General features: G+C 39.8%; 1 protein-coding gene across 4 annotated transcripts in view; it reads right to left on the minus strand.

The window, feature by feature from the left end:
* The window catches only part of LOC126297682 (integrator complex subunit 12-like), a 79,504-nt gene extending 72,398 nt beyond the window's left edge, over positions 1–7,106 (minus strand). The window contains exons 1-2 of one of the 4 annotated variants that reach the window (XM_049988796.1): positions 6,434–7,106; positions 5,570–5,660 (exon numbers count right to left, since the gene is read on the minus strand). The gene's annotated coding sequence lies outside the window, so the exon portion shown is untranslated. Of the gene's footprint in view, positions 1–5,569; positions 5,661–5,763 lie in introns of all 4 variants that reach the window. The other 3 variants (XM_049988795.1, XM_049988794.1, XM_049988793.1) reach the window with 3 other exon arrangements.
* Between the last annotated feature and the right edge of the window lie 12,166 nt (positions 7,107–19,272).

A 19,272-nucleotide genomic window follows, 5' to 3' on the forward strand; every position in this document is an offset into this window, starting at 1 on the left:
TATTTGTTATTTAGCATTTATAATTTGTGTAAGGTTCACAAAATTTTTTATGTCTATAATGTTTGCATATTCTGAAATATGCAACATTTGTAGAAATTGAAGCACTTCTCATCGAGAAGTTCTGTTCTGTTACAGCTGTGCACTGGTGTACATAATAAACATGCTTTCACTGCAGTGTGTTGCACTTTACTGACAATCCCACATAAAAATTTGTTCTGTACTCTGGTTATGGCATAATAATATTAAGACAAGTAATAAAAATATGCATCTCTGAGTGTGTCACCACACACATTCATGCACATTTCTTCACAGTTCAATAAAAGTATTATATGTTAATCATAAAAGCCAGTTTCATAAAATGAAGATTAGCTGGACAGAAACACTTGTGACAAATAGGGTTGACCGAAGCGTCCGATCCCACCCGTCGGCTTTGACCCGTGACTTAAGGCCGTTTGTGAGAGTGGCGTGTTTGTAGGAGTCATTTTGATGCGATCGGTGGTGCTCTGGTGGTGTGTTAGGTGATGGTTTTGGTTTAGTTTGCAAGTGTGGCGTCATGTGTGTGAATTTTGGTAAATTGCTTTTTTATGTCTTTGGTAGGTATGGATATGACTGACAGGGTCAACAATTTTCTGTTGTCGGCTATGATGGGGAACAATGCGTTCTCTCTAACAAAATTTCTTCAACCATTCGGATTTTTGGATGAAGTCGTTAAGTGTTCAGTACGTCGTGAAGAAATGAGGCTTACTTAAAGTTCCGGCGTCTCTGACCAGGGACGACTGTAGGTAGCGGTGATGGCGTAAGGATAACAGGTCAAGGGAAGTGTTCGATCCCAATTTATGAGATCGGGAGCTGCTGTTGAGCTATATAGGTCAAGGGAAGTGTCCGATTCCAGATGATAGTGTGTTTAGTGGCATTTGGGGAGTTAAGTGATGTCGGTTTTTTTGTCGTTTTGTGTGGTTTTGTACAGGGGTGGGTTTCTAAATTAGTTTATATTTCGTTTGTCCCACCCAAACACCCCCTATTTCCCGCGCTTGTCTGTTACGTGTCATTAGGCTTTTTGTGGTGTGTGTGTGTGTGTGTTTTTTTTTTGCTTTTCGATGTATTTTCGTCCTCATAATGTGGCATAACGACTTTATATGCGCCATATTGGAATTGTTGTTTATGGTCGTTTCCGCCATATTTGTGACGTCATGGGTCAAAGTAGACGGGCGGGATCGGATGCTTCCGTATTTCTGACAAATAATTGAATATTATCTTGTCAGCACACAAATAACATTCAGTTAAAATATAGCACTCAGTTATGACGACACACATCACATTCTCGAGGCTTTTTTCACTAGGACATAACTGACTGCAGAAAGACCACAAGTGATTCTCTGCCACGTATATTCTGTGCATAATCCGCATTGTGCTCTGCTAATCAGAAGATTAGCGAAGTCTTTGTATGGGCACATCTTACCTGTTGAAAGCAATCAAGCTTGTGTATCACTTGGCATCAAAAATGTTGACTTCTGTCAGCGCGCAAATTATTAGGATGTTTCGAGAATGAGATTTTCATTCTGCAGTGGAGTGTGCACTTAGTTGGTAGAGCACTTGCCCATGAAAGGTAAAGGTCCAGAGTTAGAGTCTCGGTCCGGCACACAGTTTCAATCTGCCAGGAAGTTTCATATTAGGATGTTGTCTGGGAAGGCTGTGGCACAACCAACTAGGTCATCTTGCTTGGAGCCATTTGTGCAAACCTAAATCGTGTTGCAGAACTTGTTTAAAATAAAATAGAATGTAGGGTGACAGGTATAATTTTCTATCTTCAACTTTTAGTACACATGAAAATTATAATTTATTCTCAGCTTCCTAATCAGCCACCATATCTGCCATATCCAACACTAAGTGAGCAACTGTATCTCAAATACATTGTTCTTTACTCGAAGTTGTTTGGTTTGGATCCCCAATTGCTTGTGTACTATTCAGAATTTGCCTCTTCATTGAAGAGTGAAAGTGTAATTGGACGCTTAAGATTATGAACAACTTTGTTTTAATGGGCATGTTGCATGGTTAGGAGCTGCTATTAGATCATTTGATATTATCTGGTGGTTCATTAGCTTCACCACAGGCTGGAGATAAGACATGATCTTTAAGACCCACCTACCAGTCTGACACCCACTGGGTAGAACACATCCTCCATCGGTAGTTATACAGGGTGAATCAGGACTTCACTGACGAACTTTCAAAGGCTGTTCAGGGATACCTTCTGAGTATTTTGGTAAAAGGAACCCATTGTGCATGGTTGCTCATTACAAAGATACTGCATTTAGTTTAATTTCTTGCCCCCAACCAACTTTGTATTTGTACCAACTGAAAATAGTGCTCAACAGGGCAACTGTCAGCTGTGAACACCTTGAGTCTTGTCTCCATTTGCTCTCGGTTTCTGATTTTGAGTACAGTTATGCCCTTCTTGGGTTGTTGCTCTACTTTGCTCAGTTCTTTCTACGGTTTTATTTTCTAGCAGTGTTAGTTGTGTGTTAACAATGACACACAGCAGTACTTTCGATGTGTTTACCGATCAATAGTTGGCCAATATGCACTTCCCATATGGGTTCCCTGAATGCAATGCAAGTCCAGCACAATGCTATGCTGAGCTGTTCCCAAAGTGACGCCAACTACATTTTGCATCTGAGGATCGTTGCATTACCCTGTGTTGTGTGTTTTGGCTATTTTATATTATAGGCTTGTTCACAACTGCGAAGATATTTTCACATAAACAAGGGTGACTGGTAACACACAGAATAAATCATAATTACATTACAACTCAGTAATGAGCCTCAGGAGGCCATGGGTCCTTCATACCAAAATACTTTAAAGATATTCCTGAACAACCTCTAAAAGTTTGTTGGTGGAAGTATAGTTCAGACAACCACCAATGGTACAACTGTAATTTAGAAGAGAGAATCTGTCTGCACTCCGTATTTTCCCATCATGACACTTTGAAATGTTCAAGGCTTTAAGTTTTACTGCTTTAACATTCTGCAAGCATTTAAGCTATCTGACCCTTTTGTCATATGAAACTCCTAAGTTTACTGTTGGATTATATCGGAAATTGGTGCCATTAAAACACACTTTTAGTTCATTATAAGAGTGAAGCACAGGATTATAATTACTGCATACTATTCATCTGTTCAAAATTTGAATTTGTCTTTCACGCAAAATTCCCCAGAGTCTTTGAAGCAATTTTAATTGTTGAGTTGCACATGCAAGACAGGGAAGGGGTTGAGAAGCAGTAAATGATAAAATCTACTGCAAACAAAAAATTCTTCAACGTGCTAGTTCCTGTATGCTCTTCATAGAAATGGTGATGAGTGGTGCTCAAAATGCTCCCTTTAAGGACATCATTTCACATATAAATTGCTCTAGAGGTGTGTGTGTGTGTGTGTGTGTGTGTGTGTGTGTGTGTGTGTGTGTGTGTGAAAGAAAAGATAGCTCTACTATGAAAGGTTTCAATAAAATTGGCAACCTTCGCAGAAAACATAGTTGGGATGCTGATGCAAAGTCCACATAGTATTGTATGCTATTTCAATGTTACAGACTATCCCTTTCAGGTGCTCTCTGCAAACGATAGCTTCCTGCTGCACTCACCCCACCCAGGATGCAGCCAACAGTCAAAAGTCAACAACTTTGCATTTCAGCAATGAAATGCTGGCATTCAGTGTAGGTCAAGGAAAATGTCTGAGTCCTGTGATTTTGTTGGTGTGGTGGAATATTTTAATTTTTTTTATATTATTACTTTTAGGATGGTGTGATATTTTACGTTTTGCCTGTCCCCAGCCTAAACCTCAATTTTCCACAAGTGCCCTGTTAGTTTTGCTTTATTTTTGGAGTAAGACGTTACTGTGTTATTTTTATTTTTGTTCGTGGGGCCTGGTGTGTGGATGAAAACCCGCATGAAAGACAGGCCACGGAGTGTACGTCATGAAGGTAAGACTGAACTCGCTCCCTTGCTCAGCTGACAAAATGCATTCCTAAACCTGTTACCATGAAGCTGGACAATTGCATCCGTTATTGTGAAACCTTACTGATTAACAGTACTACAACAAAAATTTAATTTAATATCAGTACTCGATACAAGTGGTATAACGACCTGTTTATAGCATTTTGTCTCTTCTGCTTAACAGTTTCATACAAGAAGATGTACCTTATTCTGCTGATAAACATTCTGGCACAATTTTAATTTTATTGTACCCCGGTTGGTGGCAAAAAATTATAAGTAGGCGTATGGACTTCCTATCATTGTAGGACTAATAACAGTAAGACTGCATAATAACGAATTTCAGTAGAAGATGCAGTTTTCCTCAGTACACCTACACAACTGGTTACGCGTTAACAGGCGTAGAGAGACAGTTTGCTGGGCTGAGTGAGCTGCCTCAGCCCTACCTTCGCGACCTATGCTCCGCTGACTGTATTTCTCGTAGGCCTCGGTATGTATGTACTAATGCCATTGTCGCCATATTGTATACGCTGAAACTAGCCGTTTCCGCCATACTGATGACGTCATGTGTCAAAACAGACGGATGGAATCGGACATTTCTGTAATGCTTCCGTTTCATATTCCTACAATGTGTTACAGCCAAGTATTTTCATGAGTTGGCTGATTCCAACAGTGACTCATTAATATTGCAGTCATACGATACTACATTTTTTGTCATTGACAGATGTTGAAGTAACTTCAGGTGTGCCAATGGGAAGTGTGTGGGGACCCTTAGTGTTTATACAATATGCTAACGACCAGCATCCAGTATTAATAACAACAGGTCTTTTAGCAGATCGTGCAGGTATTTATTATGGAATACAGTTTGAAATGAAAAAAAGCGTAAATATTCAGTTATCTCTTGGTAATATTTCAAAAGTGGCACGAAGATTAGCGAGTTTTAAAGATAAAACGGCCCCGACACGACGGTACGTATCAAAGCCAACGACCTGCATAGGTTGGTACGACTACACTGAATGTCTACTGCTACTAAATTGTGCTAAAACAATCGTGACCATTATGAAACTACCTCCACAGAGGAAAGTCTAAACAGATATTTGTATGTGTGAGAGTGCCACTATTTAAACTTAAATAAATACAGAGTAAAAGTAAGTTTTCTCAACGCGTAGCCCGTGTCATTGCAACACATACCGAACACGATAATTGGAACATCAAAACAAAAAGCCAAGAAAATATTTCCAGTAAATAAAAATTACCTGCATTCATGTGCGACATTGTCGATCGAGGATAACTGACATATCCCATCATCTCGGAATAAAGTTGCATGCATTTTCGATACATCCGGCGTTTCATTTTCAAAAAATTTTGACTAGCACCTGATATGGCTAACACGCTTTCAACTGTCGTAAACAAGCGGTGGCACAGATATTACTTAAAAAATGATCCACAGAGCATATCCACAAAAACAAACTCTTTTGAAATTTTCACCTACGGGTGAAAGTATCTTTCATGCAAGATCACGACAAAACTTCTACAGCCAACACTGCACTATCAAAATACTCTTTTTGTAATAACTAAAGCTGCACTTACTTAGACATGTTAACTACTATGCAGTCAAATCAGATTCCTCTCAGCAGCTGAAGACACGGAGTGATATCACTGGAGATGAACCAAATTACCGCTGTTGACAGAGAGAACGAAATCTTGAATATTAACATAATCATGAAGGTTAGAATCGGCATTCATATTGCAAGTTCAGCAATTCTTACTTGGATTTCACTTACATGATTTCTTGGTACTGTATCTTCTTTCACTGCATTTAAATTTTCACATTGCTCCGTTAACGTACTTCCACACGATGTCTCTTTCCTCTTGCGCTAACACCGACCACACACACATACACACACACTCACACTCACACACACACACAAACACACACACACACTCAAAACTTTTGGAATTAGTGCACTGTACACATCTGTGCTCTCGCGTTCACACGTTGCCCCATCTTTCTAGAAATGGGAAAAGCTTATTATACAGACACTATGTTGCGGCGATTCTATCTGATGTATGTTTTGAACTACAGCCCTTATTACACGATGCACTTAAAACCATACAGTGCATACACCTATGCACCAGCGCTCCAAGCGTACACATGAGCAACTACAGGCTGGTTCACGTGGACCTCACGCGGGATTAACTGGTGCACATGCGCAGTAGACGGTAGTAACGCACGAAGGGCAAATAGGACCGTCTCATCTCTTGCAAAGTTGTTCGTTGTACCGCGCGAAACACAACAGTTACCATGCGAAGACACGAAGTGATATCACTGAAGATGAACCACATTACCGATGTTGACAGAGATAACGAAATCTTGAATGTTATCATAATCATGAAGGTTAAAATCGTCATTCATATTGCAAGTTCAGCGTTTCTTACTTGGATTTCACTTACATGATTTCTTGGTACTGTATCTTCTTTCACTGCATTTAAATTTTCACATTGCTCCGTTAACGTACTTCCACACGATGTCTCTTTCCTCTTGCGCTAACACCGACCACACACACATACACACACACTCACACTCACTCACACACACACACACACACAAACACACACACACACACTCAAAACTTTTGGAATTAGTGCACTGTACACATCTGTGCTCTCGCGTTCACACGTTGCCCCATCTTTCTAGAAATGGGAAAAGCTTATTATACAGACACTATGTTGCGGCGATTCTATCTGATGTATGTTTTGAACTACAGCCCTTATTACACGATGCACTTAAAACCATACAGTGCATACACCTATGCACCAGCGCTCCAAGCGTACACATGAGCAACTACAGGCTGGTTCACGTGGACCTCACGCGGGATTAACTGGTGCACATGCGCAGTAGACGGTAGTAACGCACGAAGGGCAAATAGGACCGTCTCATCTCTTGCAAAGTTGTTCGTTGTACCGCGCGAAACACAACAGTTACCATGCGAAGACACGAAGTGATATCACTGAAGATGAACCACATTACCGATGTTGACAGAGATAACGAAATCTTGAATGTTATCATAATCATGAAGGTTAAAATCGTCATTCATATTGCAAGTTCAGCGTTTCTTACTTGGATTCAACTTATATGATTTCTTGGTACTGTATCTTCATTCACTGCATTTAAATTTTCACATTGCTCCGTTAACGTACTTCCACACGATGTCTCTTTCCTCTTGCGCTAACACCGACACCCCCCCCCCCCCCCCACACACACACACACACACAAATGGGAAAAGCTTATTATACAGACACTATGTTGCGGCGATTCTATCTGATGTGTGTTTAGAACTACAGCCCTTATCACACGATGCACTTAAAACCATACAGTGCATACACCTATGCACCAGCGCTCCAAGCGTACACATGTGTAACTACAGGCTGGTTCACATGGACCTCACGCGGGATTAAATGATGCACATGCGCAGTAGACGGTAGTAACGCACGAAGCGCAAATAGGACCGTCTGATCTCTTGCAAAGTTGTTCGTTGTACCGCGCGAAACACAACAGTTACCATGTGAAGACACGGAGTGATATCACTGAGGATGAACCACATTACCGATGTTGACAAAGATAAAGAAATCTTGAATGGTATCATAATCATGAAGGTTAGAATCGTCATTCATATTGCAAGTTCAGCATTTCTTACTTGGGTTTCACTTATATGATTTCTGTGTACTGTATCTTCATTCAGTGCATTAAAATTTTCATATAGCTTCGCAAACGTACTTCCACACGATGTCTCTTTCATCTTGAGTGGACCATCTGAAGACATGGAGTGATGTCATTGAAGATGAACCACATTACGTTGTGCCATCGTTCTAGAAATGTGCTAAGCCTATTATGCAGACACTATATTGCACCAGTTCTATCTGATATGTGTTTTGAACTACAGCCCTATCACACGATGCGCTTAAACCATGCACCAGTGCTCCAAGGGTACACATGTGAAACTACAGGCTGGTTCACGTGGACCTCACATGGAATTAACTGGTGCACATGCGCAATAGACAGTAGTAACGTGCGAAGCGAAATGTTGTTCGTTCTACCGCGCAAAACACAACAGTTACCATGTGATGACACGGAGTGATATCACTGAAGATGAAGCACATTACCGGTGTTGACAGAGAGAACGAAATCTTGAGTGTTATCATAATCATGAAGGTTAGAATCGTCATTCATATTGCAAGTTCAGCATTTGTTACTTGGATTTCACTTATATGATTTCTTGGTACTGTATCTTCATTAACTGCATTTAAATTTTCATAAAGCTCTGTAAACATACTTCCACACGATGTCTCTTTCCTCTTGCGCTAGCACCGACAACGGGAGCGCAGGCCCATATAAATGAACACACACACACACACACACACACTCAAAACTTGTGGAATGAGTGCTCTGTATACATTTGCGCTCATGTGTTCACACCTTGCCCCATCGTTCTAGAAATGAGCTAAGCTTATTATGCAGACATTATATTGCGGCAGTTCTATCTGATGCGTGTTTTGAACTACAGCCCTTATCACACGATGCGCTTAAACCATACAGTGCAGACACCTATGCACCAGCGCTCCAAGCGCAAACATGTGTAACTACAGGCTGGTTCACATAGACCTCCCACGGGATTAACTGGTGCACATGCGCAATAGACGGTAGTAATGTGCGAAACGCAAATAGGACCGTCTGATCTCTTGCAAAGTTGTTCGTTCCACCGCACGAAACACAAGGGGGACTATGTGACATATTGGAACGTCATTCGTTAAAATTATTTATGTGAGCTCAAGGTTCCTCTTCAGTATGAAATTGTTTTTAATTATTATTTATATAGTAACTGTTATTCTATTATATAGGTTACTACTGTTCTGGATTACAGACTCAACAGTTTTATATTACGACACTTGGTTATATAGGTACGTGCATATCTAAATGTTCATTTTACACATGGAGGACCCACTTGTTTTTCGAGCTATTGCCCTGGCAGCGACAGTAAATCTTCGGAATGCGGTAAAAAGACGATGGAAAGAAAAAGCCAGACGTTGTTGCGTTCGACCCCGCCAGAAAAGAAGAACGATGGCAGGGGATTATGTCGCTTATGAAACAAATGAGGCCTGAGGATCTGCAAGAATTTGGTAACTTCTTGACGATGGACATCGCCTGTTTCGAGAATCTGCTGTCTATGACAGATGATGGAATTAGCAAGCGTGGCACAGTCATGAGGGAGGTTATCTCACCTTCTCGAAAGTAAGAATTTAATCATATGTTTTGTGATCATAACAGTCTAGATCACTGATAAAATACCAGTACACGACTGGCCGGTGTGTCCGAGCGTTTCTAGGCACTTCAGTCTGGAACCGCGCGACCGCTATGGTTCGAATACTGCCTCAGGCATGGATGTGTGTGATGTCCTCAGGTTAGTTAGGTTTATGTAGTTCTATGTTCTAGGGGACTGATGACCTCAGATGTTAAGTCTCATAGTACTCAGAGCTATTTGAACCATTTTTGAACTAGTACCTGCCCTGTTATGTTGCATCCTGGTTGGAAAATTATGTTTCCTGGTGACTGGAGAATCTTTTAAGAGTCTGCCTTTTGCCAAAAGAATAGAACAGTCCACTATTTCAGAAGTGGTTATGGATTTATGCACTGCAATTTGCAACACTTTAAAGGACCACTGCTTAAAGGTGCACTTGTATTATTTTCCCAAGTTTGGAAAATGGAATGCAATGTGCAATATACTACTCAGTTTTGCACTCCCTGTCTGTTGCACTGGGCGAAACTGCACAGACTTTCTCGGCATCACTACCAGTTTCTCTTTTCTGGCATGCTGAAATAAAGCAGAGATGCAGTCAAATCAAACATGAGCTTTCGTAAGCTAAGGCATTACGATGCAAATCGAAAGTCACCGTGTAATGTTATACGCATATTACTCAGAAAGAAACGATTGTCAATGTACCGTATTATGATACAGCGGTCATACTTAGACCTTTCCTCTCTGTATGCCTGAATTAAGATGCTTAATGCCTCTTTGTTCCATTTCGCTTCTATAATAAGAAGTAATCAAAAGAAAAAATGCTTTCACAAACAGCTAGTATAGAATACAGTCTACAGTCAAAAAAAGTTTTTTTTTCTGCATTTGTGAATCCTAACTTAATAGAAAAAAGGCGGAAAATCCCCAACACGAAAATATGAAATTAGCTACTAGTCGCCGAACAATAAGCAAATAAGAAGCAGAAGACACTGTTGTACCCCCTTCTGCACATGCACGGTTAGATGGCAGTTTAGAACTGCTCTCAGTTATCTGTTCTGGTGCGTGGACAATGCGTCTGCAAATTTTCGTAGTTTCGCCCGTTATACCGGTAGATGGCTCTTGCGCTAGACCAGTACCGTTCGCGGCGGATCGTCGTGTAAATCCGGTATTACACGACGATCTGTCGCGAACGGTACTGGTCTATCGCGATAGCCATCTAGCGGTAGAATGGGTGAAACTACGAAATTAGTAGACACATTATCTGCACGCTGGAATAGAGAGCAGTTTTAAACTGCCGTCAATGCGCACATGCGCAGTAGGCAGCTATAATTCGCGCATGCGCAGAAGGGTGTACCACTGTGCTTTCTGCTTGTTGTTTGGTTATTGTTAGTCTTTAGGCTAATTTCAGACGTTCGTGTTGGGGATTTTTCGCGTTGGGGATCTTCTGCATTTTTTTCAGTAAACAAGTTTCACAAATCCAGAAAAGAAACATTTTTGCAGTAGACTTATATACTAGCTGTTTCTGAAAGGATTTTTTTCTATTGATAACTTTGTATTCTAGAAATGAAATGGAACAGAGAGGAATTAAGCGTCTGAAAAAATGCATACAGCGAGGAAAGGGGTATGTATGACATACTGTATCATAATAAGGTAGTCAGAAATAGTTTCTTTCTGAGGAATATGCATATAACATTAGATGGTGATTTTCGATTTGTATCGTAATGCCTTAGTTTACGAAAGTTGAGGTTTGATTTAATTGCACCTCTTGCTTAATTTCAATATGCCAGAAAAGAGAAACTGGCAGTGAAAGGGAGAAAGTCGTTGCAGTTTGCCCCAGTGCGACAGATAAGGGCTGCAAAATTCTGAGTATAGTCCAAACTTGGAAAAAATAACACAAGGTCACCTAAGTATTGGTAATTTAATGTGTTGCAAATTGCAGTGCATACATCCACAACGTCTTTTGAAATGTTGGGCAGCGCTATTCTCTGACTAAAAGCCAGACTCTTAAAAGATTCCCCATTCACCAGGGAACGTAATGTTACAACCAGCCAGCAACATAACAGGGCATTCACCGGCATTTTATTAGCGATCTAGGCTGGTATGACCACAAAACATAACCATATAATTCTTACTCTCTAGAAGGTGATATAGCCTCCCTCATGACTGTCACACATTCTGTTTCCATCTTCTATCATAGACAGCAGCTTCTCGAAACAGGCCATGTCCATCCTAAAGAAGTTCCGAAATTCTTGCGGATCTTTAGGCCTCAGTTCTTTCATTAACAATGAATATATTTCACTGCCTTCCACCCTTCTTGTCAGCCAGTGTCGAACCCAACAACGTTTGACTTTTCGTTTCCGCCGCCGTTCTGCCCTAATCCTAAGATTTACTGTCACTGTCAGGGCAATAGCTCCAAAAACAAGTGGATCCTCCATGTGCAATATCCTGTATAAATGTAAATTTCGATATACATATACCTGTGTAATCAAGAGTTGTAACATAAAACTGTTGCGTCTGTAATTCAGAACAGTAATAACCTACATGAGAGAAAAACTGTTACTTAATACTTGGGTACAAAACAATTTCTTTATAAATAGGAACCTTGAGTTCACAAATAATTTGAACGTATGATGCTTCAGTATATCATACAGTCACCCTTGAGTTGCACGTGGTAGAACGAACTACTTTACAAGACATTGGGACATAACACATCTATTTTGCTTTCGCGCATACATTCTGCTGCTGCGCATGCACGCTACGTATATCCCGCATGGATGGTGTAATAGGTCGGAAGTGAACGAGTCTGTAGTTACAGGTATGCACGTTAAGGGTGTTGGTGCTTAGGTGTACGGTTTAGGCACATGTGTAATACGGGCTTAATACACGTTGTACTAATCCTGGTGCATAAAGGGATTCGAATGAGATTCGCACCAAAAGAAAAGGAATCAGCTTATCTTTATGACCGTTATGTCAGTTGTGCTCTCATGGAATCACAGAACGCGGACGTGAGTGGCCGAGTGGTTCTAGGCGCTACACTCTGGAACCGCGCGACTGCTACGGTCGCACATTCAAATCCTGCCTCGGGCATGGATGTGTGTGATGTTCTTAGGTTAGTTAGGTTTAAGTAGTTCTAAGTTCTAGGGGACTGATGACCTCAGAAGTTAAGTCCCATAGTGCTCGGAGCCATTTGAAGCCAGAACGCGAACGTAGGTTGGCAGGCCTCCCAGAGGTAGATGGTGCTTATTTCACCGCACCGCTGATCTCCCGTCGGACTGTCGAAGATCTCGTTTGTTTAAGGTCGCAGCCGACTGCCACGATATACTGTCCTGCGTTTATTGTGTTAACGTTCGTTTGAGCAGTTTCCAGCGGGCTCGTGCACATGCGCAGAGCTGAATTCGGGTATGAGCAGTGCCTTCTCCTGCTTCTGGATACTTGAATTGTGGGTGTTTGTCGTATGAGCAGTTGCAGCAAGTAGCCAGATGCTACCCTAAAAAATTTTTCTGTCACGCCCAAGCTGCCAGATTCGTGCATATGCAGAGCAAGCTGAGTTATAGTGTGGAGTCGTTCTCCACATGACCCGTGGCTATGTTTAGTGATATTGCTGGCCTATCTTCGTTTACACCTCCCACGTCAAATGAAAACAAAACAGATGTCTGTGATGTGATTCTTCAATTTCTCCACGCGTGCCTGATGATGGCAACGTGGTCGATTGCCGAAATATTGTGCCCCATTCACACTCATACCAGGCTGTTCACTCGAGATTTATTTCGTCAGGTTTCCGTGGCTGGGAGCCGTGAAGTGAATTAATATACACTCTCATAACCACGAAAGACTAAAATAAGTTAGTAGTTTCAATTTTCTGATTTTACATTATTTCCACATTATTAGCAATCAACCATTAATGTCTTAATGAATCCCGCGCCCGGGTTCCCGGGTTCGATTCCTGGCGGGGTCAGTGATTTTCTCTGCCTCGTGATGCCTGGGTGCTGTGTGATGTCCTTAGGTTAGTTAGGTTTAAGTAGTTCTAAGTTCTAGGGAACTGATAACCATAGATGTTAAGTCTCATAGTGTTCAGTGCCATTTGAACCATTTCTCTTAATGAAGCTATTTCTGTCAGTTTTGTGTAGAAATTTGCTTCTATTAATTTTTCCCATGGTAGCAGTTAGTTTATTTGAAACCAAGCGTTTCGTTCCACATTATTGGCGCTAACAGGCTTGAAGCTGACTAAGCAGGCGAATTTGGTTAGTAGTTTTGAACTAAATATTTTATTTCAAATATATTGACAGGTGTAGCAGAATTTTCCAAACCAGACTTCCGTTAAACACAGTGTTTTTCGGTCACAAGATACTCGTCTAGTACTTCCTCTAGGCCTCAAGTTATTTATTAATTTGTTGTTACATCTTAAATTTATAGAATGCCAATCTATGCTAAATTGTAGAGTGGCAGCATACTGTGTTTTATCGTTTTAACTCTCCATATGGCTTTATCATTATTCCTAGAATAGAATATAAACTGTTAGTTGTACAACCTTGTTAATTTTTTACAAATTTTGAAATAGTCATGAAATTTATTGTTTTTTATTCTGGTGTAAGCTGCACAAGGATTTTTTTTTCTATAAGTAATTTATATTCCTTCTTACTATCTTTTTGCAGTGCTATGGAGATGTCGTCCTGAGTGGAATTGATACATAACAACATTGCAAAGTACGAATTTAAAAAAAAATACCTCTCAAAGTCACCACATAGCAAAATGTTATGGTACTTTGAACTGTAGAGTCTAGCTTTGAAATGAATAATACGCCACGAACTGCTTCCTTATTTGTTCCTTGTCTGTGTAGGACTTATAAAAGAATTCCTGCAGGTCCTCTCAGCAACATACCGCAGGGCTGCACATGGTCACGTCATGCCCCACCATGCACGAAATTCTACACACTACAAAGATATGCGACGAAAAGCGAATGAACAGACTGGAGCAAGCACCAAGCACGGGCTTTATACGTCACCGTAGCTGCGCATGTGCAGTACGGCCTGTTGTCTGGCGCTCTCAGGCAACTGCTCAAACGAACCCTTTAAGGAACAGCAAGTAAACAAACACGAAAGCTACTGCTGACTGGAAGATAAACCACATTTCACACTTCGTGTGATCGTGACGTCAAACGCTATATCGAAGTCGAAAACAGCAGTCTATCGAATTTCGTGATCGTTTGGTTCACAACACGCGAGTCGAACGTGAAGTTCAAAACTAAAAAATTCACCTCAAGTAGAGAGAATAGGAGTTTACGCTTTTTCTTTACTACAGGGATCGTTAACCTCGAAATTACGTCGTTTATAAATATGTTAAGTCCTGCATTCATTTGGACTGACTGTTTGTTAGTAAGAATTAACTCCGTAACTTAATAAAAAGTTTTTTTTTCATTTTTCTTAACATGCCTTCATCAACCCCGAAAGTGATACGACTTTCTGATTTTGGTGGTTAAATATGTACTTTAATCGAAGACATTTTGGTTTCTGAAAGATGTGTGCCCTAAAAGAACTAGCTCGCAATTTTTCTTCTATACTTTACATATGGATGAGATTAATCTACCTTTTAATTCTTTTATAAATGTGTCAATCTAAATTATGCTCTTTATTCTGAGTGGTAGTTTGTTTTATGAGATGTTTAACATGTTTTGAATGTTTATCCACATCTGGGTGTTTGATGCTAAATTTGTAAATTACTCACAATGATAATTCACTCCTGAGAGAGAGAGCACTACTATAGTTACATAACATCGAGTATTACAGAACATTCAGGTTGACAATTATTGAACTATATGAAAGAATCGCCATAACTTCTGAACGGTTTGCGTTAGGATGTTCAAACTGCACGGTTGGCCGTGGAACATGAAGGGATTAGTATGCGCATGTGTGATTTGGTTTAGCATCGAAGCCCACTTTCATTTCGAGGAGTTCGCCAATAAGCAAAACTGGCGCATTTCGGGGACTGAGAATTAGCATTTCGCTATTGTGAAGTCTCTTCACCCTCAACAGGTGACTGTGTGGTGTGCAATGTCCAGACATGAAATAATCAGCGTCATATTTCTTGATGGTACAGTGACTACCATACAGTATGTGATGGTTTTGGAAGATGATTTCATCCTCATTATCCAAAGTGACCCTGACTTCGACAAGATGTGGTTAATGTAAGACGGAGCTCGACCCCATCGAAGCAGGAGAGTGTTTGATGTCCTGGAGGAGTACTTTCTGGATAACATTCTGGCTCTGGGGTATACAGAGGCCACCGGCATGGGCCTCGATTGGCTGCCTCATTCTCCGGATCTGAACACATGCGACTCCTTCTTGTGGGGCAGTATTAAAGATAAGGTGTCCAGCTATAACCCAGAACCATTGCTGAACTGAAAACAGCAATTCAAGAGGTCATCGAAAGCATCGATCTTCCGACACTTCAGCGAGTCATGCAGAATTTCGCTATTCGTCTGCGCCATATCATCGCCAATGATGGTAGGCATACCAAACATGCCATAAGCTAAATCTGAATATCTGTAGTGACATTTACATGTTCAATAACGTGTATGCAAGCCAAAGTTTGTAAACAAATTACGTTTTTTTCATAATTGTCACCCTGTACCTCTACTAACTTGTTGTTGTGGTCCTCAGTCTAAAGACTGATTTGATGCATCTCTCCATGCTACTTTATCGTGTGCAAGCCTCTTCATCTCTGAGTAACTACTGCATTCTACATCCACCTGAATCTGCTTACTGTATTCATCTCTTAGTCTCCCTCTACGATTTTTAACCCCTGCACTTTCCTCCAGTACTAAATTGATGATCCCTTGATGCCTCAGAATGTGTCCTATCAACTGATCCCTTCTTATAGTCAGGTTGTACCAAACATTTCTCGTTTCCACAGCTCTATTCAGTACCTCCTCATTAGTTACGTGATCTACCCATCTAGTCTTCGGCATTCAGCTGTAGTACCATATCTCAAAAACTTCTATTCTCTTCTTGCCTAAACTGCTTGTTGTCCATGTTTCTTTTCATATTCAGGTTACACTCCATACAAATACTTTCATAAAGCCTTCCTGACACTTAAAACTATACTCGATGTTAACAAATTTCTCTTCTTCAGAAACTTCAATGCGCCAAATAAATCGCTTGTGAGGAAAAATGTTCTCAATCCTGCCATGGAAACAGCATGCTTTCATAATGTGATACGAAATTACAGAATCCAGTATAGTGTTTCCCAACCATCCAGTATCGAATGTTGACGAAAGTTGATAGCAGTTTCTGCGGTCTTCGACAATTGCACATGAAGTGAAAATTACATCCTGTTTGCACAGTCTTGCGTACTGTAGGTTACCCTCACTAGGTAAAACCAAATAAGTAGAGAAACAATAGAGAGGCCATGGCCGAGAGGAAACATTAGCCACAGCTTTTGACCTGGTATAGGTCCCACTCACTCACCCCCCCCCCCCCCACACACACCTACTGGGTACTTGCACCTTCACCGTAAAAGTAATTGGTACAGTCTAGAGCAAAGAAGTGTATGATTATTTATATAGGTCGTTGGTCCAGACTATCCACATGGCAGGATCACGTACATAAATTACTAGAAACCAGGAACTGAAAGAATCAGATTGTGTTAAATTTTTAGGAATACATTTGGACCACAATTTATCCTGTTCTTCACATACAGAACACTTAGCAAATAAGGTAAACAGCCTGACCTTTGCTATGAAGATTTTGTCATATTCACCTAGCATAGAGATAAGAAAAGTTGTTTTATCACAGCTATTTTCAGGCTGTTATAAGGTACGGCATTATCTTTTGGGGTAATAGAAGCAAAATCATTAGAATATTAAAGTTAAAAAAATCATTTGTTAGAAATATATGTAACGGAAGACCAAAAAAATCTTGTCGCCCACTGTTAATAAATCTGAAAATATGAAGTGCCCCCTGTTTGTACATCTATGAACAGATTATTTTTGTATCAGTAACCCTACGTTATTCACAGACAACAATTTTAAGCATCAATACAGCACCAGGAACAAGACAAATTTCATGCTTCCTCCTCACAGGTTAAAGATGTATGCACAAACTCCAGAATATATGGGCATGAAAATCTACAACATGGTAAAAAAGAAACAAATAAATAGCATGGAGCTAGGGAAACTAAAACCAAAGCTGCACAAGTTACTAGTGGAGAATTTATGAATTATGATGTGGAAGTCTTAACAAGGAAACATCACTTGTAAATTAAGCTTAGCAGTTCTGTGTCAAGTAAATGATTGTAAAAATATGTTCAATACGTAAAAGCTGTTGTTATATATTAGTTTGTAATACATGTAACCTGGAGTGTTGATATATTGTTTTTTTAATATTGTATATACAAACTTTAATTGTAATGTAAATGAAGTGTTGACGAGTCCCCAGTACATTAGATCTGTGATTTGACTTTGTATGTTATGGGATAATAAAAATTCTGATTCTGATTCTAGACTGGCACTGTATACAGTAACATTGGTCTCGCTGATGCCAGCAGTTTAAAATAGTGGTATGACGGCAATCGCAAAGAACTTGTATACAGTTGTTTATTTACTGATTAAACGCTCTTAAGAAATGGAAATAAACTGATACAACTACTTTACCTTTAGAGTTTTGATAAAATGGTCAATATATGCATCATGTTTTGCTGTAATTTTTCGAACAGCAGACGGAAGATACAAGGAAAGGAATGTATCTCAATGAAAGCATAACTAGAAACATTTCACGTATTTTGTCCTTTGTGCTGCATGTAAGCCTAATTATTTACACTACACCCGGAATACAGATGGTATTTAAGTAGTTTATTTGTATTCTAGGGGGTTTAATAAGCGAGTATTAACAGATGTAGCTTTTAACCAGTCTTGATCAACCTCAGCTTTTCTTCAAATAGTATGCTCGTTATGAAAGTTGTCCTATATGTAGAACGTGCTATTTGTCGATGGTAACATGTTTCTCCATTCATTTGAGTGTTCTTATGAGTGTTTCCATAAGAAATTTTACGCATATGTCAGTTAACTATTTTCGCTGGTTGCTTACTGCTATTGAGGGTAAAATCCCAGAACAGAACCAATTACAGACGATCAATCTCAGCTGAAGAAAGACTTGCACTTACGTTCTAGAAACTGGAGAAGTTACCCCAGTCTTAAGTATTTATATCGAATTTCAACAGCAGCTATATCACAGATAATTCCTGAAATCTGCTGTGCTATATACGAAGCTCTCAAGGATTATATTAAGGCAAGGAAAATAATTTCAATAAATACGAATAATGTATAGCCTAATATGTAAATGACCTTCCATAATCGATAAAATATCTATTACTTCACACCTGTGGTTCCAACCATCCTAAGATCATTACACTTATGCTTCAGAGTAATCACATATTAACTAATCTCCCCACTCCCTCCCTCTCAAATCAGAAGCATTATTGCCAAACATAATTTTAGAATGAAAATTTTTGATCACTTTTCTTTTTAAAAAGGTTTAAGATAAACAATTTTTACTTCTTGTTTGTGTTTTAGTAAACAATGAACGAATTAGTCTGTGAGATACTGGTACTGCTTATGTCTAATCATATTCTTTTTTTACATTTGCTCTCTCTGTTTGAAGTGCAAATTGTAAGTCACGCTCCAAACCTATTCAGGTCCATTTTGTTTCTTTGATATCATAATCAAAAATATATTTTCAAATATGTATGTCTTGAATGCAATGTTTATTTTGGTGTGCTGTGTTTCATTACTTTGTGTGCTAGAATGAATGATGAAGCAATTCCCAGTGAATTGTAAGTGCTATCTACAACTCCTCCTCAGAAAAGAAAAGTGCACCACTGCCCTACCTAGTGGTATTTGCTTCTTCCACACCTTTTACCCTCAAATAAAATCAATCTATTTGAAATGCATTGACTATACTTGTTATCTCTCTTGCAAACTGGTTAAAGTTAGAAAACTTCATCATG

This window comes from Schistocerca gregaria, chromosome X, assembly GCF_023897955.1.
Source record: "Schistocerca gregaria isolate iqSchGreg1 chromosome X, iqSchGreg1.2, whole genome shotgun sequence".
NCBI lineage: Eukaryota > Metazoa > Arthropoda > Insecta > Orthoptera > Acrididae > Schistocerca > Schistocerca gregaria.